Below are 19,178 nucleotides of genomic sequence, written 5' to 3'. Positions count from 1 at the left end.
GCGGAGAGCTGTGATGTATCCCAGTTGGAAATATGCAGGTATCCTTAGGTCGTTGGTTCAAATCTGGCTCGAAGGATATACTTATTATTCTTGTCCGTTAAGAATGGATTGATGGCCTTTACTGTCAGTCATTTAGTGCATTTGATCTGCAATAATATAATTAGCTACTTAGTAACTTTGCAAGAGATTTAAACAAGCATGTACGGAGACAAAGGGAGCTGGCTGTTTGTCACGTTTCACTCTTTGCATTGTTGAGTATTAGGACAATAAACTTTGGTTTGGAATCAGTTTCAGCCTCGATACATACGCTGAAAAAGTGTTACTCTCCTTCTCCCTTCGATAGCTCAGTTGGTGGAGCGGAGGACTGTAGGTTGATGTATCCCAGTTGGAAATATGCAGGTATCCTTAGGTCGCTGGTTCAAATCCGGCTCGAAGGATGTACTTATTATTCTTGTCTGTTAAGAATGGATTGATGGCCTCTACTGTCAGTCATCAAGTGCAGTTGATCTGCAATAATATAATTAGCTACTTAGTAACTTTGCAAGAGTTTTAAACGATCATGTACGGAGACAAAGGGAGCTGGCTGTTTGTCACGTTTCACTCTTTGCACTGTTGAGTATTAGGACAATAAACTTTGGTTTGGAATCAGTTTCAGCCTCGATACATACGCTGAAAAAGTGTTGGTCTCTGTCTCCCTTCGATGTCTCAGTTGTTAGAGCGGAGAACTGTAGGCTGATGTATCCCAGTTGGAAATATGCAGGTATCCTTAGGTCGCTGGTTCAAATCCGGCTCGGAGGATGTACTTATTATTCTTGTCCGTTAAGAATGGATTGATGGCCTCTACTGTCAGTCATCAACTGCAGTTGATCTGCAATAATATAATTAGCTACTTAGTAACTTTGCAAGAGTTTTAAACGATCATGTACGGAGACAAAGGGAGCTGGCTGTTTGTCACGTTTCACTCTTTGCATTGTTGAGTATTAGTACAATAAACTTTGGTTTGGAATCAGTTTCAGCCTCGATACATACGCTGAAAAAGTGTTGGTCTCTGTCTCCCTTCGATGTCTCAGTTGTTAGAGCGGAGAACTGTAGGCTGATGTATCCCAGTTGGAAATATGCAGGTATCCTTAGGTCGCTGGTTCAAATCCGGCTCGAAGGATATCCTTATTATTCTTGTCCGTCAAGAATGGATTGATGGCCTCTACTGTCAGTTATCAAATGCAGTTGATCTGCAATAATATAATTAGCTACTGAGTAACTTTGCAAGAGTTTTAAACGATCATGTACGGAGACAAAGGGAGCTGGCTGTTTGTCACGTTTCACTCTTTGCATTGTTGAGTATTAGGACAATAAACTTTGGTTTGGAATCAGTTTCAGCCTCGATACATACGCTGAAAAAGTGTTGGTCTCCGGCTCACTTCGATAGCTCAGTTGGTAGAGCGGAAGACTGTAGGTTGATGTATCCCAGTTGGAAATATGCAGGTATCCTTAGGTCGCTGGTTCAAATCCAGCTTGAAGGATGTACTTATTATTCTTGTCCGTTAAGAATGGATTGATGGCCTTTACTGTCAGTCATCAAGTGCAGTTGATCTGCAGTAATATAATTAGCTACTTAGTAACTTTGCAAAAGTTTTAAACGAGCATGTACGGAGACAAAGGGAGCTGGCTGTTTGTCACGTTTCACTCTTTGCATTGTTGAGTATTAGGACAATAAACTTTGGTTTGGAATCAGTTTCAGCCTCGATACATACGCTGAAAAAGTGTTGGTCTCCGGCTCCCTTCGATAGCTCAGTTGGTAGAGCGGAGGACTGTAGGTTGATGTATCCCAGTTGGAAATATGCAGGTATCCTTAGGTCGCTGGTTCAAATCCGGCTCGAAGGATGTACTTATTATTCTTGTCCGTTAAGAATGGATTGATGTCCTCTACTGTCAGTCATCAAGTGCAGTTGATCTGCAATAATATAATTAGCTACTTAGTAACTTTGCAAGAGATTTAAACAAGCATGTACGGAGACAAAGGGAGCTGGCTGTTTGTCACGATTCACTCTTTGCATTGTTGAGTATTAGGACAATAAGTACTTGAGTATTAGGACAATAAACTTTTCGGAATCAGTTTCAGCCTCGATACAGACGCTGAAAAAGTATTGGTCTCTGGCTCCTTTCGATAGCTCAGTTGGTAGAGCGGAGGACTGTAGGCTGATGTATCCCAGTTGGAAATATGCAGGTATCCTTAGGTCGCTGGTTCAAATCCGGCTCGAAGGATGTATTTATTATTCTTGTCCGTTAAGAATGGATTGATGGCCTCTACTGTCAGTCATCAAGTGCAGTTGATCTGCAATAATATAATTAGCTACTGAGTAACTTTGCAAGAGATTTAAACAAGCATGTACGGAGACAAAGGGAGCTGGCTGTTTGTCACGATTCACTCTTTGCATTGTTGAGTATTAGGACAATAAATACTTGAGTATTAGGACAATAAACTTTTCGGAATCAGTTTCAGCCTCGATACATACGCTGAAAAAGTGTTAGTCTCTGGCTCCCTTCGATAGCTCAGTTGAGAGATTTAAACAAGCATGTACGGAGACAAAGGGAGCTGGCTGTTTGTCACGTTTCACTCTTTGCATTGTTGAGTATTAGGACAATAAACTTTGGTTTGGAATCAGTTTCAGCCTCGATACATACGCTGAAAAAGTGTTGGTCTCTGTCTCCCTTCGATGTCTCAGTTGTTAGAGCGGAGAACTGTAGGCTGATGTATCCCAGTTGGAAATATGCAGGTATCCTTAGGTCGCTGGTTCAAATCCGGCTCGAAGGATGTACTTATTATTCTTGTCCGTTAAGAATGGATTGATGGCCTCTACTGTCAGTCATCAAGTGCAGTTGATCTGCAATAATATAATTAGCTACTTAGTAACTTTGCAAGAGTTTTAAACGATCATGTACGGAGACAAAGGGAGCTGGCTGTTTGTCACGTTTCACTCTTTGCATTGTTGAGTATTAGGACAATAAACTTTGGTTTGGAATCAGTTTCAGCCTCGATACATATGCTGAAAAAGTGTTACTCTCTTTCTCCCTTCGATAGCTCAGTTGGTAGAGCGGAGGACTGTAGGTTGATGTTTCCCAGTTGAAAATGTGCAGCTATTCTTAGGTCACTGGTTCAAATCCGGCTCGAAAGATGTACTTATTATTCTTGTCCGTTAAGAATGGATTGATGTCCTCTACTGTCAGTCATCAAGTGCAGTTGATCTGCAATAATATAATTAGCTACTGAGTAACTTTGCAAGAGATTTAAACAAGCATGTACGGAGACAAAGGGAGCTGGCTGTTTGTCACGATTCACTCTTTGCATTGTTGAGTATTAGGACAATAAATACTTGAGTATTAGGACAATAAAATTTTCGGAATCAGTTTCAGCCTCGATACATACGCTGAAAAAGTGTTAGTCTCTGGCTCCCTTCGATAGCTCAGTTGAGAGATTTAAACAAGCATGTACGGAGACAAAGGGAGCTGGCTGTTTGTCACGTTTCACTCTTTGCATTGTTGAGTATTAGGACAATAAACTTTGGTTTGGAATCAGTTTCAGCCTCGATACATACGCTGAAAAAGTGTTGGTCTCCGGCTCCTTTCGATAGCTCAGTTGGTAGAGCGGAGGACTGTAGGTTGATGTATCCCTGTTGGAAATATGCAGGTATCCTTAGGTCGCTGGTTCAAATCCGGCTCGAAGGATGTACTTATTATTCTTGTCCATTAAGAATGGATTGATGTCCTCTACTGTCAGTCATCAAGTGCAGTTTATCTGCAATAATATAATTAGCTACTTAGTAACTTTGCAAGAGATTTAAACAAGCATGTACGGAGACAAAGGGAGCTGGCTGTTTGTCACGATTCACTCTTTGCATTGTTGAGTATTAGGACAATAAGTACTTGAGTATTAGGACAATAAACTTTTCGGAATCAGTTTCAGCCTCGATACATACGCTGAAAAAGTATTGGTCTCTGGCTCCCTTCGATAGCTCAGTTGGTAGAGCGGAGGACTGTAGGTTGATGTATCCCAGTTGGAAATATGCAGGTATCCTTAGGTCGCTGGTTCAAATCCGGCTCGAAGGATGTACTTATTATTCTTGTCCATTAAGAATGGATTGATGTCCTCTACTGTCAGTCATCAAGTGCAGTTTATCTGCAATAATATAATTAGCTACTTAGTAACTTTGCAAGAGATTTAAACAAGCATGTACGGAGACAAAGGGAGCTGGCTGTTTGTCACGTTTCACTCTTTGCATTGTTGAGTATTAGGACAATAAACTTTGGTTTGGAATCAGTTTCAGCCTCGATACATACGCTGAAAAAGTGTTGGTCTCTGTCTCCCTTCGATGTCTCAGTTGTTAGAGCGGAGAACTGTAGGCTGATGTATCCCAGTTGGAAATATGCAGGTATCCTTAGGTTGCTGGTTCAAATCCGGCTCGAAGGATATACTTATTATTCTTGTCCGTTAAGAAGGGATTGATGGCCTCTACTGTCAGTTATCAAATGCAGTTGATCTGCAATAATATAATTAGCTACTGAGTAACTTTGCAAGAGTTTTAAACGATCATCTACGGAGACAAAGGGAGCTGGCTGTTTGTCACGTTTCACTCTTTGCATTGTTGAGTATTAGGACAATAAACTTTGGTTTGGAATCAGTTTCAGCCTCGATACATACGCTGAAAAAGTGTTGGTCTCTGTCTCCCTTTGATATCTCAGTTGGTAGAGCGGAGGACTGTAGGCTGATGTATCCCAGTTGGAAATATGCAGGTATCCTTAGGTCGCTGGTTCAAATCCGGCTCGAAGGATATACTTATTATTCTTGTCCGTTAAGAATGGATTGATGGCCTTTACTGTCAGTCATTTAGTGCATTTGATCTGCAATAATATAATTAGCTACTTAGTAACTTTGCAAGAGATTTAAACGATCATGTACGGAGACAAAGGGAGCTGGCTGTTTGTCACGATTCACTCTTTGCATTGTTGAGTATTAGGACAATAAACTTTGGTTTGGAATCAGTTTCAGCCTCGATACATACGCTGAAAAAGTGTTGGTCTCTGTCTCCCTTCGATATCTCAGTTGGTAGAGCGGAGGACTGTAGGCTGATGTATCCCAGTTGGAAATATGCAGGTATCCTTAGGTCGCTGGTTCAAATCCGGCTCGAAGGATATACTTATTATTCTTGTCCGTTAAGAATGGATTGATGACCTTTACTGTCAGTCATTTAGTGCATTTGATCTGCAATAATATAATTAGCTACTTAGTAACTTTGCAAGAGATTTAAACAAGCATGTACGGAGACAAAGGGAGCTGGCTGTTTGTCACGTTTCACTCTTTGCATTGTTGAGTATTAGGACAATAAACTTTGGTTTGGAATCAGTTTCGTGTAGTGGTTCGTACTCTGCGTTGTGGGCGCAGCAACCCTGGTTCGAATCCGGGTCACGGCAGCAGTAATGAGTTGTGCATGTTTTAAGCTGTTGTTGTCATGTACTCTAGCATGTGTTTCATTTCACGCAGTTTGAAACTTGACAACTTAAGCCGATTTTTCTGCGTGAAGCCCAACGTTTTTCCGACTACACCAGTAATTGTACAGGAGTTGTCCACACGGGTCGACAAATAAAAAAAAACACCCGTTTGCATGAACTGCTGTCGGAACATTGCATTTCCCACAATGCATCACATGTAGGGCTAGTGGCGCTCCAGGTAGCGCGTGAGTCAAGCTAATTCTTGGTTGCGAAAGCCAATCGCCGTTCAGTTTGTAACCAAGAATCGACCAAGAATTGTCCGCTGTGGCCAATCGGTGCTCGTATCGCAACCAAGAATCAACCAAGAATTGACCAATGACGGACGAGAGCGGCCGACGACCAAATCCCTCCCACATTTGAAAAGTTGTTTACGGTGTTTACGGTGGATGAAGAGAACGGACGTCGGATTCTCTTCGTTTTATCAACATTTCGAAAGTAAGTCAATCCTTTATAACTGTTGTCAATACAAATGAATTGAGATATATTGATGTTTGAATGAATGAGCCGCTCGGTAACTCGTTACTAACGAGGAAACGCGTCCTAACGTAAACGTCAGCTGTCCATCACTGTATTACATTATGTTACAGAGAGCGATACTTAGCTAACGTTAGCTCTACCGTTACTGATGTTACGTTCAGTCACTTTAACGTTCACCGACAAAGTTAACAAACCGACCCGCTTGTTGATGACCGGAGCGAACTCCCGTTAAGTGGGACTGTCCGCCATTCCGCCGTTATTTGACTGTTCTCTTTATGGATTCATTCATTTACAATAAAGTCAAGTTACATACAGCGTGACAAGACTTACACTAACATGAAACAGCACTCTCGTCTGTGAGTCGTAACCTTTACAATGACTTAACAACGTAACAACGTTACCGGACACCTGTTTGTAACTTACCGTTCATTTCATTACTCAACGTTACTTACAGGAGGCAGTGATGGAAAGTAACAAGGGAAATTGCATTTACTCAAGAACGTTACTGTACTGAAGTATCATTTTGAGCTACTTGTATTTTACTTGAGTATTTCTGTTTTATTCTACTTTATACTTCTACTCGATTACAATTCAGAGGGAAATATTGTGCTTTTTACTCCACTACATTTGATATCTTTAGTTACTTGAAGATTCAGATTAATAAAAGAAAATGTAATCACCTTTCCACCAATGCATTAACATAGGCCTGTTATGTTTATTTTAGATGCTGACGTACATATTTCTAGATGATCTCGACGAGTCAAAACAGGCCCGAGCGGGACTCGAAACCGCGCAATTAGGGCGCATTTCAGGCTAATCGTGGTCTGTTACATAGACCAATGCGCTACATCTTTGGCGCAATGGAGAACGAGTCTGACTACGGATCAGAAGATTCTAGGTTCGACTCCTGGCTAGCTCGTACGATTCTTTAACTTGTAGTCACTTGCTCCTCGTTAAACAAGTTCTTGCCCTACAAACTGCGTAACTAAGTCAATTTACATCTGGATAGAGACAAATGATGGCTACAAAGGCTTTCAGATTGCGGATAAGGCGTGGGACAGTAGGCCGGTAGATTTCTGTTAATGGCTATCTCGTACAAGTCTTTAACTTGTAAATCACTTACTACTCGTTTCACAAGTTCCTGCTCTACAAACTGTGTATAAAAAGCGTCTGACTACTACTCTGTAGGGCCGAGCAATGGGTAACCTATCTGCCTAGAGATCAGAACATTCTAGGTGGAACTTTTGGCTAGCTTGTACAATTCTTCTGAATCACTTGGCGCTTGTTTCTAAAGGTCCTGCTCTACTCTCTGTTGAGTCAAGTACAGTTGATATCTAGAGCTCCAAATATGCAAGACAGAGGCACTCTGTCAACCAAGTGGCCGTGATCGTATAGTGGTTAGTACTCTGCGTTGTGGGCGCAGCAACCCAGGTTCGAATCCGGGTCACGGCAGCAGTAATGAGTTGTGCATGTTTTAAGCTGTTGTTGTCATGTACTCTAGCATGTGTTTCATTTCACGCAGTTTGAAACTTGACAACTTAAGCCAATTTTTCTGCGTGAAGCCCAATGTTTTTCCGACTACACCAGTAGTTGTACAGGAGTTGTCCACACGGGTCGACAAATAAAAAAAAAACACCCGTTTGCATGAACTGCTGTCGGAACATTGCATTTCCCACAATGCATCACATGTAGGGCTAGTGGCGCAATGGAGAAGGCGTCTGACTACGGATCAGAAGATTCTAGGTTCGACTCCTGGCTAGCTCGTACGATTCTTTAACTTGTAGTCACTTGCTCCTCGTTAAACAAGTTCTTGCCCTACAAACTGCGTAACTAAGTCAATTTACATCTGGATAGAGACAAATGATGGCTACAAAGGCTTTCAGATTGCGGATAAGGCGTGGGACAGTAGTCCGGTAGATTTCTGTTATGTACACTGGCTGTCTCGTACAAGTCTTTAACTTGTAAATCACTTACTACTCGTTTCACAAGTTCCTGCTCTACAAACTGTGTATAAAAAGCGTCTGACTACTACTCTGTAGGGCCGAGCAATGGGTAACCTATCTGCCTAGAGATCAGAACATTCTAGGTGGAACTTTTGGCTAGCTTGTACAATTCTTCTGAATCACTTGGCGCTTGTTTCTAAAGGTCCTGCTCTACTCTCTGTTGAGTCAAGTACAGTTGATATCTAGAGCTCCAAATATGCAAGACAGAGGCACTCTGTCAACCAAGTGGCCGTGATCGTATAGTGGTTAGTACTCTGCGTTGTGGGCGCAGCAACCCCGGTTCAAATCCGGGTCACGGCAGCAGTAATGAGTTGTGCATGTTTTAAGCTGTTGTTGTCATGTACTCTAGCATGTGTTTCATTTCACGCAGTTTGAAACTTGACAACTTAAGCCAATTTTTCTGCGTGAAGCCCAATGTTTTTCCGACTACACCAGTAGTTGTACAGGAGTTGTCCACACAGGTCGACAAATTAAAAAAACACCCGTTTGCATGAACTGCTGTCGGAACATTGCATTTCCCACAATGCATCACATGTAGGGCTAGTGGCGCAATGGAGAACGCGTCTGACTACGGATCAGACGATTCTAGGTTCGACTCCTGGCTAGCTCGTACGATTCTTTAACTTGTAGTCACTTGCTCCTCGTTAAACAAGTTCTTGCCCTACAAACTGCGTAACTAAGTCAATTTACATCTGGATAGAGACAAATGATGGCTACAAAGGCTTTCAGATTGCGGATAAGGCGTGGGACAGTAGGCCGGTAGATTTCTGTTATGTACACTGGCTGTCTCGTACAAGTCTTTAACTTGTAAATCACTTACTACTCGTTTCACAAGTTCCTGCTCTACAAACTGTGTATAAAAAGCGTCTGACTACTACTCTGTAGGGCCGAGCAATGGGTAACCTATCTGCCTAGAGATCAGAACATTCTAGGTGGAACTTTTGGCTAGCTTGTACAATTCTTCTGAATCACTTGGCGCTTGTTTCTAAAGGTCCTGCTCTACTCTCTGTTGAGTCAAGTACAGTTGATATCTAGAGCTCCAAATATGCAAGACAGAGGCACTCTGTCAACCAAGTGGCCGTGATCGTATAGTGGTTAGTACTCTGCGTTGTGGGCGCAGCAACCCCGGTTCGAATCCGGGTCACGGCAGCAGTAATGAGTTGTGCATGTTTTAAGCTGTTGTTGTCATGTACTCTAGCATGTGTTTCATTTCACGCAGTTTGAAACTTGACAACTTAAGCCAATTTTTCTGCGTGAAGCCCAATGTTTTTCCGACTACACCAGTAATTGTACAGGAGTTGTCCACACGGGTCGACAAATTAAAAAAACACCCGTTTGCATGAACTGCTGTCGGAACATTGCATTTCCCACAATGCATCACATGTAGGGCTAGTGGCGCAATGGAGAACGCGTCTGACTAAGGATCAGAAGATTCTAGGTTCGACTCCTGGCTAGCTCGTACGATTCTTTAACTTGTAGTCACTTGCTCCTCGTTAAACAAGTTCTTGCCCTACAAACTGCGTAACTAAGTCAATTTACATCTGGATAGAGACAAATGATGGCTACAAAGGCTTTCAGATTGCGTATAAGGCGTGGGACAGTAGGCCGGTAGATTTCTGTTATGTACACTGGCTGTCTCGTACAAGTCTTTAACTTGTAAATCACTTACTACTCGTTTCACAAGTTCCTGCTCTACAAACTGTGTATAAAAAGCATCTGACTACTACTCTGTAGGGCCGAGCAATGGGTAACCTATCTGCCTAGAGATCAGAACATTCTAGGTGGAACTTTTGGCTAGCTTGTACAATTCTTCTGAATCACTTGGCGCTTGTTTCTAAAGGTCCTGCTCTACTCTCTGTTGAGTCAAGTACAGTTGATATCTAGAGCTCCAAATATGCAAGACAGAGGCACTCTGTCAACCAAGTGGCCGTGATTGTATAGTGGTTAGTACTCTGCGTTGTGGGCGCAGCAACCCTGGTTCGAATCTGGGTCACGGCAGCAGTAATGAGTTTTGCATGTTTTAAGCTGTTGTTGTCATGTACTCTAGCATGTGTTTCATTTCACGCAGTTTGAAACTTGACAACTTAAGCCAATTTTTCTGCGTGAAGCCCAATGTTTTTCCGACTACACCAGTAATTGTACAGGAGTTGTCCACACGGGTCGACAAATAAAAAAAAAACACCCGTTTGCATGAACTGCTGTCGGAACATTGCATTTCCCACAATGCATCACATGTAGGGCTAGTGGCGCAATGGAGAACGCGTCTGACTACGGATCAGAAGATTCTAGGTTCGACTCCTGGCTAGCTCGTACGATTCTTTAACTTGTAGTCACTTGCTCCTCGTTAAACAAGTTCTTGCCCTACAAACTGCGTAACTAAGTCAATTTACATCTGGATAGAGACAAATGATGGCTACAAAGGCTTTCAGATTGCGGATAAGGCGTGGGACAGTAGGCCGGTAGATTTCTGTTAATGGCTATCTCGTACAAGTCTTTAACTTGTAAATCACTTACTACTCGTTTCACAAGTTCCTGCTCTACAAACTGTGTATAAAAAGCGTCTGACTACTACTCTGTAGGGCCGAGCAATGGGTAACCTATCTGCCTAGAGATCAGAACATTCTAGGTGGAACTTTTGGCTAGCTTGTACAATTCTTCTGAATCACTTGGCGCTTGTTTCTAAAGGTCCTGCTCTACTCTCTGTTGAGTCAAGTACAGTTGATAATTCTAGAGCTCCAAATATGCAAGACAGAGGCACTCTGTCAACCAAGTGGCCGTGATTGTATAGTGGTTAGTACTCTGCGTTGTGGGCGCAGCAACCCCGGTTCGAATCTGGGTCACGGCAGCAGTAATGAGTTTTGCATGTTTTAAGCTGTTGTTGTCATGTACTCTAGCATGTGTTTCATTTCACGCAGTTTGAAACTTGACAACTTAAGCCAATTTTTCTGCGTGAAGCCCAATGTTTTTCCGACTACACCAGTAATTGTACAGGAGTTGTCCACACGGGTCGACAAATAAAAAAAAAACACCCGTTTGCATGAACTGCTGTCGGAACATTGCATTTCCCACAATGCGTCACATGTAGGGCTAGTGGCGCAATGGAGAACGCGTCTGACTACGGATCAGAAGATTCTAGGTTCGACTCCTGGCTAGCTCGTACGATTCTTTAACTTGTAGTCACTTGCTCCTCGTTAAACAAGTTCTTGCCCTACAAACTGCGTAACTAAGTCAATTTACATCTGGATAGAGACAAATGATGGCTACAAAGGCTTTCAGATTGCGGATAAGGCATGGGACAGTAGGCCAGTAGATTTCTGTTAATGGCTATCTCGTACAAGTCTTTAACTTGTAAATCACTTACTACTCGTTTCACAAGTTCCTGCTCTACAAACTGTGTATAAAAAGCGTCTGACTACTACTCTGTAGGGCCGAGCAATGGGTAACCTATCTGCCTAGAGATCAGAACATTCTAGGTGGAACTTTTGGCTAGCTTGTACAATTCTTCTGAATCACTTGGCGCTTGTTTCTAAAGGTCCTGCTCTACTCTCTGTTGAGTCAAGTACAGTTGATATCTAGAGTTCCAAATATGCAAGACAGAGGCACTCTGTCAACCAAGTGGCCGTGATCGTATAGTGGTTAGTACTCTGCGTTGTGGGCGCAGCAACCCTGGTTCGAATCCGGGTCACGGCAGCAGTAATGAGTTGTGCATGTTTTAAGCTGTTGTTGTCATGTACTCTAGCATGTGTTTCATTTCACGCAGTTTGAAACTTGACAACTTAAGCCAATTTTTCTGCGTGAAGCCCAATGTTTTTCCAACTACACCAGTAATTGTACAGGAGTTGTCCACACGGGTCGACAAATAAAAAAAAAACACCCGTTTGCATGAACTGCTGTCGGAACATTGCATTTCCCACAATGTATCACATGTAGGGCTAGTGGCGCAATGGAGAACGCGTCTGACTACGGATCAGAAGATTCTAGGTTCGACTCCTGGCTAGCTCGTACGATTCTTTAACTTGTAGTCACTTGCTCCTCGTTAAACAAGTTCTTGCCCTACAAACTGCGTAACTAAGTCAATTTACATCTGGATAGAGACAAATGATGGCTACAAAGGCTTTCAGATTGCGGATAAGGCATGGGACAGTAGGCCAGTAGATTTCTGTTAATGGCTATCTCGTACAAGTCTTTAACTTGTAAATCACTTACTACTCGTTTCACAAGTTCCTGCTCTACAAACTGTGTATAAAAAGCGTCTGACTACTACTCTGTAGGGCCGAGCAATGGGTAACCTATCTGCCTAGAGATCAGAACATTCTAGGTGGAACTTTTGGCTAGCTTGTACAATTCTTCTGAATCACTTGGCGCTTGTTTCTAAAGGTCCTGCTCTACTCTCTGTTGAGTCAAGTACAGTTGATATCTAGAGTTCCAAATATGCAAGACAGAGGCACTCTGTCAACCAAGTGGCCGTGATCGTATAGTGGTTAGTACTCTGCGTTGTGGGCGCAGCAACCCAGGTTCGAATCCGGGTCACGTCAGCAGTAATGAGTTGTGCATGTTTTAAGCTGTTGTTGTCATGTACTCTAGCATGTGTTTCATTTCACGCAGTTTGAAACTTGACAACTTAAGTCAATTTTTCTGCGTGAAGCCCAATGTTTTTCCGACTACACCAGTAATTGTACAGGAGTTGTCCACACGGGTCGACAAATAAAAAAAAAACACCCGTTTGCATGAACTGCTGTCGGAACATTGCATTTCCCACAATGCATCACATGTAGGGCTAGTGGCGCAATGGAGAAAGCGTCTGACTACGGATCAGAAGATTCTAGGTTCGACTCCTGGCTAGCTCGTACGATTCTTTAACTTGTAGTCACTTGCTCCTTGTTAAACAAGTTCTTGCCCTACAAACTGCGTAACTAAGTCAATTTACATCTGGATAGAGACAAATGATGGCTACAAAGGCTTTCAGATTGCGGATAAGGCGTGGGACAGTAGGCCGGTAGATTTCTGTTAATGGCTATCTCGTACAAGTCTTTAACTTGTAAATCACTTACTACTCGTTTCACAAGTTCCTGCTCTACAAACTGTGTATAAAAAGCGTCTGACTACTACTCTGTAGGGCCGAGCAATGGGTAACCTATCTGCCTAGAGATCAGAACATTCTAGGTGGAACTTTTGGCTAGCTTGTACAATTCTTCTGAATCACTTGGCGCTTGTTTCTAAAGGTCCTGCTCTACTCTCTGTTGAGTCAAGTACAGTTGATATCTAGAGCTCCAAATATGCAAGACAGAGGCACTCTGTCAACCAAGTGGCCGTGATTGTATAGAGGTTAGTACTCTGCGTTGTGGGCGCAGCAACCCCGGTTCGAATCTGGGTCACGGCAGCAGTAATGAGTTTTGCATGTTTTAAGCTGTTGTTGTCATGTACTCTAGCATGTGTTTCATTTCACGCAGTTTGAAACTTGACAACTTAAGCCAATTTTTCTGCGTGAAGCCCAATGTTTTTCCGACTACACCAGTAATTGTACAGGAGTTGTCCACACGGGTCGACAAATAAAAAAAAAACACCCGTTTGCATGAACTGCTGTCGGAACATTGCATTTCCCACAATGCGTCACATGTAGGGCTAGTGGCGCAATGGAGAACGCGTCTGACTACGGATCAGAAGATTCTAGGTTCGACTCCTGGCTAGCTCGTACGATTCTTTAACTTGTAGTCACTTGCTCCTCGTTAAACAAGTTCTTGCCCTACAAACTGCGTAACTAAGTCAATTTACATCTGGATAGAGACAAATGATGGCTACAAAGGCTTTCAGATTGCGGATAAGGCGTGGGACAGTAGGCCGGTAGATTTCTGTTATGTACACTGGCTGTCTCGTACAAGTCTTTAACTTGTAAATCACTTACTACTCGTTTCACAAGTTCCTGCTCTACAAACTGTGTATAAAAAGCGTCTGACTACTACTCTGTAGGGCCGAGCAATGGGTAACCTATCTGCCTAGAGATCAGAACATTCTAGGTGGAACTTTTGGCTAGCTTGTACAATTCTTCTGAATCACTTGGCGCTTGTTTCTAAAGGTCCTGCTCTACTCTCTGTTGAGTCAAGTACAGTTGATATCTAGAGTTCCAAATATGCAAGACAGAGGCACTCTGTCAACCAAGTGGCCGTGATCGTATAGTGGTTAGTACTCTGCGTTGTGGGCGCAGCAACCCCGGTTCGAATCCGGGTCACGGCAGCAGTAATGAGTTGTGCATGTTTTAAGCTGTTGTTGTCATGTACTCTAGCATGTGTTTCATTTCACGCAGTTTGAAACTTGACAACTTAAGCCAATTTTTCTGCGTGAAGCCCAATGTTTTTCCGACTACACCAGTAATTGTACAGGAGTTCTCCACACGGGTCGACAAATAAAAAAAAAACACCCGTTTGCATGAACTGCTGTCGGAACATTGCATTTCCCACAATGCATCACATGTAGGGCTAGTGGCGCAATGGAGAACGCGTCTGACTACGGATCAGAAGATTCTAGGTTCGACTCCTGGCTAGCTCGTACGATTCTTTAACTTGTAGTCACTTGCTCCTCGTTAAACAAGTTCTTGCCCTACAAACTGCGTAACTAAGTCAATTTACATCTGGATAGAGACAAATGATGGCTACAAAGGCTTTCAGATTGCGGATAAGGCGTGGGACAGTAGGCCGGTAGATTTCTGTTAATGGCTATCTCGTACAAGTCTTTAACTTGTAAATCACTTACTACTCGTTTCACAAGTTCCTGCTCTACAAACTGTGTATAAAAAGCGTCTGACTACTACTCTGTAGGGCCGAGCAATGGGTAACCTATCTGCCTAGAGATCAGAACATTCTAGGTGGAACTTTTGGCTAGCTTGTACAATTCTTCTGAATCACTTGGCGCTTGTTTCTAAAGGTCCTGCTCTACTCTCTGTTGAGTCAAGTACAGTTGATATCTAGAGCTCCAAATATGCAAGACAGAGGCACTCTGTCAACCAAGTGGCCGTGATCGTATAGTGGTTAGTACTCTGCGTTGTGGGTGCAGCAACCCAGGTTCGAATCCGGGTCACGGCAGCAGTAATGAGTTGTGCATGTTTTAAGCTGTTGTTGTCATGTACTCTAGCATGTGTTTCATTTCACGCAGTTTGAAACTTGACAACTTAAGCCAATTTTTCTGCGTGAAGCCCAATGTTTTTCCGACTACACCAGTAGTTGTACAGGAGTTGTCCACACGGGTCGACAAATAAAAAAAAAACACCCGTTTGCATGAACTGCTGTCGGAACATTGCATTTCCCACAATGCATCACATGTAGGGCTAGTGGCGCAATGGAGAACGCGTCTGACTACGGATCAGAAGATTCTAGGTTCGACTCCTGGCTAGCTCGTACGATTCTTTAACTTGTAGTCACTTGCTCCTCGTTAAACAAGTTCTTGCCCTACAAACTGCGTAACTAAGTCAATTTACATCTGGATAGAGACAAATGATGGCTACAAAGGCTTTCAGATTGCGGATAAGGCGTTGGACAGTAGGCCGGTAGATTTCTGTTATGTACACTGGCTATCTCGTACAAGTCTTTAACTTGTAAATCACTTACTACTCGTTTCACAAGTTCCTGCTCTACAAACTGTGTATAAAAAGCGTCTGACTACTACTCTGTAGGGCCGAGCAATGGGTAACCTATCTGCCTAGAGATCAGAACATTCTAGGTGGAACTTTTGGCTAGCTTGTACAATTCTTCTGAATCACTTGGCGCTTGTTTCTAAAGGTCCTGCTCTACTCTCTGTTGAGTCAAGTACAGTTGATATCTAGAGCTCCAAATATGCAAGACAGAGGCACTCTGTCAACCAAGTGGCCGTGATCGTATAGTGGTTAGTACTCTGCGTTGTGGGCGCAGCAACCCCGGTTCGAATCCGGGTCACGGCAGCAGTAATGAGTTTTGCATGTTTTAAGCTGTTGTTGTCATGTACTCAAGCATGTGTTTCATTTCACGCAGTTTGAAACTTGACAACTTAAGTCAATTTTTCTGCGTGAAGCCCAATGTTTTTCCGACTACACCAGTAATTGTACAGGAGTTGTCCACACGGGTCGACAAATTAAAAAAACACCCGTTTGCATGAACTGCTGTCGGAACATTGCATTTCCCACAATGCATCACATGTAGGGCTAGTGGCGCAATGGAGAACGCGTCTGACTACGGATCAGACGATTCTAGGTTCGACTTCTGGCTAGCTCGTACAATTCTTTAACTTGTAGTCACTTGCTCCTCGTTAAACAAGTTCTTGCCCTACAAACTGCGTAACTAAGTCAATTTACATCTGGATAGAGACAAATGATGGCTACAAAGGCTTTCAGATTGCGGATAAGGCGTGGGACAGTAGGCCGGTAGATTTCTGTTATGTACACTGGCTGTCTCGTACAAGTCTTTAACTTGTAAATCACTTACTACTCGTTTCACAAGTTCCTGCTCTACAAACTGTGTATAAAAAGCGTCTGACTACTACTCTGTAGGGCCGAGCAATGGGTAACCTATCTGCCTAGAGATCAGAACATTCTAGGTGGAACTTTTGGCTAGCTTGTACAATTCTTCTGAATCACTTGGCGCTTGTTTCTAAAGGTCCTGCTCTACTCTCTGTTGAGTCAAGTACAGTTGATATCTAGAGCTCCAAATATGCAAGACAGAGGCACTCTGTCAACCAAGTGGCCGTGATCGTATAGTGGTTAGTACTCTGCGTTGTGGGCGCAGCAACCCAGGTTCGAATCCGGGTCACGGCAGCAGTAATGAGTTTTGCATGTTTTAAGCTGTTGTTGTCATGTACTCAAGCATGTGTTTCATTTCACGCAGTTTGAAACTTGACAACTTAAGTCAATTTTTCTGCGTGAAGCCCAATGTTTTTCCGACTACACCAGTAATTGTACAGGAGTTGTCCACACGGGTCGACAAATAAAAAAAAAACACCCGTTTGCATGAACTGCTGTCGGAACATTGCATTTCCCACAATGCATCACATGTAGGGCTAGTGGAGCAATGGAGAATGCGTCTGACTACGGATCAGAAGATTCTAGGTTCGACTCCTGGCTAGCTCGTACGATTCTTTAACTTGTAGTCACTTGCTCCTCGTTAAACAAGTTCTTGCCCTACAAACTGCGTAACTAAGTCAATTTACATCTGGATAGAGACAAATGATGGCTACAAAGGCTTTCAGATTGCGGATAAGGCGTGGGACAGTAGGCCGGTAGATTTCTGTTAATGGCTATCTCGTACAAGTCTTTAACTTGTAAATCACTTACTACTCGTTTCACAAGTTCCTGCTCTACAAACTGTGTATAAAAAGCGTCTGACTACTACTCTGTAGGGCCGAGCAATGGGTAACCTATCTGCCTAGAGATCAGAACATTCTAGGTGGAACTTTTGGCTAGCTTGTACAATTCTTCTGAATCACTTGGCGCTTGTTTCTAAAGGTCCTGCTCTACTCTCTGTTGAGTCAAGTACAGTTGATATCTAGAGTTCCAAATATGCAAGACAGAGGCACTCTGTCAACCAAGTGGCCGTGATCGTATAGTGGTTAGTACTCTGCGTTGTGGGCGCAGCAACCCAGGTTCGAATCCGGGTCACGGCAGCAGTAATGAGTTGTGCATGTTTTAAGCTGTTGTTGTCATGTACTCTAGCATGTGTTTCATTTCACGCAGTTTGAAACTTGACAACTTAAGTCAATTTTTCTGCGTGAAGCCCAATGTTTTTCCGACTACACCAGTAATTGTACAGGAGTTGTCCACACGGGTCGACAAATTAAAAAAACACCCGTTTGCATGAACTGCTGTCGGAACATTGCATTTCCCACAATGCATCACATGTAGGGCTAGTGGCGCAATGGAGAACGCGTCTGACTAAGGATCAGAAGATTCTAGGTTCGACTCCTGGCTAGCTCGTACGATTCTTTAACTTGTAGTCACTTGCTCCTCGTTAAACAAGTTCTTGCCCTACAAACTGCGTAACTAAGTCAATTTACATCTGGATAGAGACAAATGATGGCTACAAAGGCTTTCAGATTGCGGATAAGGCGTGGGACAGTAGGCCGGTAGATTTCTGTTATGTACACTGGCTGTCTCGTACAAGTCTTTAACTTGTAAATCACTTACTACTCGTTTCACAAGTTCCTGCTCTACAAACTGTGTATAAAAAGCGTCTGACTACTACTCTGTAGGGCCGAGCAATGGGTAACCTATCTGCCTAGAGATCAGAACATTCTAGGTGGAACTTTTGGCTAGCTTGTACAATTCTTCTGAATCACTTGGCGCTTGTTTCTAAAGGTCCTGCTCTACTCTCTGTTGAGTCAAGTACAGTTGATATCTAGAGCTCCAAATATGCAAGACAGAGGCACTCTGTCAACCAAGTGGCCGTGATCGTATAGTGGTTAGTACTCTGCGTTGTGGGCGCAGCAACCCCGGTTCAAATCCGGGTCACGGCAGCAGTAATGAGTTGTGCATGTTTTAAGCTGTTGTTGTCATGTACTCTAGCATGTGTTTCATTTCACGCAGTTTGAAACTTGACAACTTAAGCCAATTTTTCTGCGTGAAGCCCAATGTTTTTCCGACTACACCAGTAGTTGTACAGGAGTTGTCCACACAGGTCGACAAATTAAAAAAACACCCGTTTGCATGAACTGCTGTCGGAACATTGCATTTCCCACAATGCATCACATGTAGGGCTAGTGGCGCAATGGAGAACGCGTCTGACTATGGATCAGACGATTCTAGGTTCGACTCCTGGCTAGCTCGTACGATTCTTTAACTTGTAGTCACTTGCTCCTCGTTAAACAAGTTCTTGCCCTACAAACTGCGTAACTAAGTCAATTTACATCTGGATAGAGACAAATGATGGCTACAAAGGCTTTCAGATTGCGGATAAGGCGTGGGACAGTAGGCCGGTAGATTTCTGTTATGTACACTGGCTGTCTCGTACAAGTCTTTAACTTGTAAATCACTTACTACTCGTTTCACAAGTTCCTGCTCTACAAACTGTGTATAAAAAGCGTCTGACTACTACTCTGTAGGGCCGAGCAATGGGTAACCTATCTGCCTAGAGATCAGAACATTCTAGGTGGAACTTTTGGCTAGCTTGTACAATTCTTCTGAATCACTTGGCGCTTGTT

The 19,178-nt window shown here is 43.1% G+C and overlaps 23 non-coding genes across 23 annotated transcripts; all 23 read left to right on the top strand.

The window, feature by feature from the left end:
- Nucleotides 1–333: 333 nt before the first annotated feature.
- trnay-gua (transfer RNA tyrosine (anticodon GUA)) lies at nucleotides 334–437 on the top strand. The gene is made up of 2 exons: nucleotides 334–370; nucleotides 402–437. It is a non-coding gene; the product is annotated as a tRNA-Tyr (tRNA).
- Nucleotides 438–1,416: 979 nt separating this feature from the next.
- On the top strand, nucleotides 1,417–1,520 carry trnay-gua (transfer RNA tyrosine (anticodon GUA)). The gene is made up of 2 exons: nucleotides 1,417–1,453; nucleotides 1,485–1,520. It is a non-coding gene; the product is annotated as a tRNA-Tyr (tRNA).
- Nucleotides 1,521–1,777: 257 nt separating this feature from the next.
- Nucleotides 1,778–1,881, top strand: trnay-gua (transfer RNA tyrosine (anticodon GUA)). Its single transcript has 2 exons — nucleotides 1,778–1,814; nucleotides 1,846–1,881. It is a non-coding gene; the product is annotated as a tRNA-Tyr (tRNA).
- A 277-nt stretch (nucleotides 1,882–2,158) lies between these two features.
- trnay-gua (transfer RNA tyrosine (anticodon GUA)) lies at nucleotides 2,159–2,262 on the top strand. The gene is made up of 2 exons: nucleotides 2,159–2,195; nucleotides 2,227–2,262. It is a non-coding gene; the product is annotated as a tRNA-Tyr (tRNA).
- Nucleotides 2,263–3,069: 807 nt separating this feature from the next.
- Nucleotides 3,070–3,173, top strand: trnay-gua (transfer RNA tyrosine (anticodon GUA)). The gene is made up of 2 exons: nucleotides 3,070–3,106; nucleotides 3,138–3,173. It is a non-coding gene; the product is annotated as a tRNA-Tyr (tRNA).
- A 446-nt stretch (nucleotides 3,174–3,619) lies between these two features.
- On the top strand, nucleotides 3,620–3,723 carry trnay-gua (transfer RNA tyrosine (anticodon GUA)). The gene is made up of 2 exons: nucleotides 3,620–3,656; nucleotides 3,688–3,723. It is a non-coding gene; the product is annotated as a tRNA-Tyr (tRNA).
- Nucleotides 3,724–4,000: 277 nt separating this feature from the next.
- Nucleotides 4,001–4,104, top strand: trnay-gua (transfer RNA tyrosine (anticodon GUA)). Its single transcript has 2 exons — nucleotides 4,001–4,037; nucleotides 4,069–4,104. It is a non-coding gene; the product is annotated as a tRNA-Tyr (tRNA).
- Nucleotides 4,105–4,722: 618 nt separating this feature from the next.
- trnay-gua (transfer RNA tyrosine (anticodon GUA)) lies at nucleotides 4,723–4,826 on the top strand. The gene is made up of 2 exons: nucleotides 4,723–4,759; nucleotides 4,791–4,826. It is a non-coding gene; the product is annotated as a tRNA-Tyr (tRNA).
- Nucleotides 4,827–5,083: 257 nt separating this feature from the next.
- On the top strand, nucleotides 5,084–5,187 carry trnay-gua (transfer RNA tyrosine (anticodon GUA)). The gene is made up of 2 exons: nucleotides 5,084–5,120; nucleotides 5,152–5,187. It is a non-coding gene; the product is annotated as a tRNA-Tyr (tRNA).
- Nucleotides 5,188–7,712: 2,525 nt separating this feature from the next.
- Nucleotides 7,713–7,785, top strand: trnar-acg (transfer RNA arginine (anticodon ACG)). The gene has a single exon. It is a non-coding gene; the product is annotated as a tRNA-Arg (tRNA).
- Nucleotides 7,786–8,561: 776 nt separating this feature from the next.
- On the top strand, nucleotides 8,562–8,634 carry trnar-acg (transfer RNA arginine (anticodon ACG)). Its single transcript has one exon. It is a non-coding gene; the product is annotated as a tRNA-Arg (tRNA).
- Nucleotides 8,635–9,101: 467 nt separating this feature from the next.
- trnah-gug (transfer RNA histidin (anticodon GUG)) lies at nucleotides 9,102–9,173 on the top strand. The gene has a single exon. It is a non-coding gene; the product is annotated as a tRNA-His (tRNA).
- A 237-nt stretch (nucleotides 9,174–9,410) lies between these two features.
- trnal-aag (transfer RNA leucine (anticodon AAG)) lies at nucleotides 9,411–9,483 on the top strand. Its single transcript has one exon. It is a non-coding gene; the product is annotated as a tRNA-Leu (tRNA).
- Nucleotides 9,484–10,261: 778 nt separating this feature from the next.
- Nucleotides 10,262–10,334, top strand: trnar-acg (transfer RNA arginine (anticodon ACG)). The gene has a single exon. It is a non-coding gene; the product is annotated as a tRNA-Arg (tRNA).
- Nucleotides 10,335–11,108: 774 nt separating this feature from the next.
- Nucleotides 11,109–11,181, top strand: trnar-acg (transfer RNA arginine (anticodon ACG)). The gene has a single exon. It is a non-coding gene; the product is annotated as a tRNA-Arg (tRNA).
- A 772-nt stretch (nucleotides 11,182–11,953) lies between these two features.
- On the top strand, nucleotides 11,954–12,026 carry trnar-acg (transfer RNA arginine (anticodon ACG)). The gene has a single exon. It is a non-coding gene; the product is annotated as a tRNA-Arg (tRNA).
- Nucleotides 12,027–13,643: 1,617 nt separating this feature from the next.
- trnar-acg (transfer RNA arginine (anticodon ACG)) lies at nucleotides 13,644–13,716 on the top strand. The gene has a single exon. It is a non-coding gene; the product is annotated as a tRNA-Arg (tRNA).
- Nucleotides 13,717–14,183: 467 nt separating this feature from the next.
- trnah-gug (transfer RNA histidin (anticodon GUG)) lies at nucleotides 14,184–14,255 on the top strand. Its single transcript has one exon. It is a non-coding gene; the product is annotated as a tRNA-His (tRNA).
- Nucleotides 14,256–14,494: 239 nt separating this feature from the next.
- On the top strand, nucleotides 14,495–14,567 carry trnar-acg (transfer RNA arginine (anticodon ACG)). The gene has a single exon. It is a non-coding gene; the product is annotated as a tRNA-Arg (tRNA).
- Nucleotides 14,568–15,339: 772 nt separating this feature from the next.
- Nucleotides 15,340–15,412, top strand: trnar-acg (transfer RNA arginine (anticodon ACG)). Its single transcript has one exon. It is a non-coding gene; the product is annotated as a tRNA-Arg (tRNA).
- Nucleotides 15,413–15,879: 467 nt separating this feature from the next.
- trnah-gug (transfer RNA histidin (anticodon GUG)) lies at nucleotides 15,880–15,951 on the top strand. Its single transcript has one exon. It is a non-coding gene; the product is annotated as a tRNA-His (tRNA).
- A 1,931-nt stretch (nucleotides 15,952–17,882) lies between these two features.
- trnal-aag (transfer RNA leucine (anticodon AAG)) lies at nucleotides 17,883–17,955 on the top strand. The gene has a single exon. It is a non-coding gene; the product is annotated as a tRNA-Leu (tRNA).
- Nucleotides 17,956–18,731: 776 nt separating this feature from the next.
- On the top strand, nucleotides 18,732–18,804 carry trnah-aug (transfer RNA histidin (anticodon AUG)). The gene has a single exon. It is a non-coding gene; the product is annotated as a tRNA-His (tRNA).
- Nucleotides 18,805–19,178: the final 374 nt, after the last annotated feature.

The sequence above is a fragment of the Cebidichthys violaceus genome, unplaced genomic scaffold (assembly GCF_023349555.1).
Source record: "Cebidichthys violaceus isolate CVI_PGR_0920_01 unplaced genomic scaffold, fCebVio1.0.p SCAF_20, whole genome shotgun sequence".
NCBI lineage: Eukaryota > Metazoa > Chordata > Actinopteri > Perciformes > Stichaeidae > Cebidichthys > Cebidichthys violaceus.
This window is presented reverse-complemented; position numbering and strand designations above follow the sequence as displayed.